Here is a 1,015-nt window from a genome sequence, read left to right on the forward strand (position 1 = left end):
CGTCGTCCACCGCCGTGGTGCTCTCGGCGCGGCGTGGTCAATGTGGTCAACGACCGACTTCCATCGGAAGACTACTGTGCATGGAGACGCTGACAGCTGGGTCCACGGCCGCAGCAAGGAAGTGCCTCCTTATTACGCGCAAAATAATTATTCCTCCACCTGACAGCGGGGACCCACCGGACGGGCCACCGTATTTCGCAAAAAAACATTTCCCCCCTGACTGCTGGGACCCACCAGCTACACCTTCGCACGCAAGGAAGTGCGTCCGGGCAAAAAAACAAAACGATTCGCCCCCCTGACTGCTGGGACCCACCAGCTACATCTTTGCACGCAAGGAAGTGCCTGACAGTCGGGACCCACCTGGTTGAAGCGTACGTAGCGTTGTCATTCTGGTGGCGAACGTGTACGTACATATATACTGCTGGATGTAGAGGCGCGCACGTGTCGTAGTAGAGGCGCGTACGTGTCGTAGTAGAGGCGCGCACGTAGCATGTACACGTACGTACAGCGGCCAGGGTGCAAGAAAGAAAATACGGCCACGTATGTGTACATACGGGCGGGGTCTCGAACGCCTACTCGCGCATACGTACGACCAGGGCTCGTGTACATGGCTGGGTCGGAACGGAGAAACAGCGTCGTCGTCGTGTTCATGGGGAGGCAACGGAATGCGTCGTGTTCATGGGGAGGCAACGAAATGCGTCGTGTTCATCGGGAGGCAACGGAACGCGTGGGAGCCAACCGGCTGGGTCGGAACGGAATGCGTGGTCATGTTCATCGGGAGGGCTTGGACGGAACAGGCGATGGAAACGAGGCCTGGCGTACCGCACAACGGAGGAAACAGACCTCCTACGTTCGGAACAGGGTCCTGTTGATCGGGAGGGGTCTGGCGTACCGCAAAACGGGTTAAACGGACCTCCTACGGTCGAAACGGGGGTCCTGTTGATCGGGAAGGGTGTGGCGTACCGCAAAACGGACGAAACAGACCTCCTACGGTCGAAACGGGGGTCCTGTTGAT

The sequence above is a fragment of the Triticum aestivum genome, chromosome 7D (assembly GCF_018294505.1).
Source record: "Triticum aestivum cultivar Chinese Spring chromosome 7D, IWGSC CS RefSeq v2.1, whole genome shotgun sequence".
Classification (NCBI taxonomy): Eukaryota; Viridiplantae; Streptophyta; class Magnoliopsida; order Poales; family Poaceae; genus Triticum; species Triticum aestivum.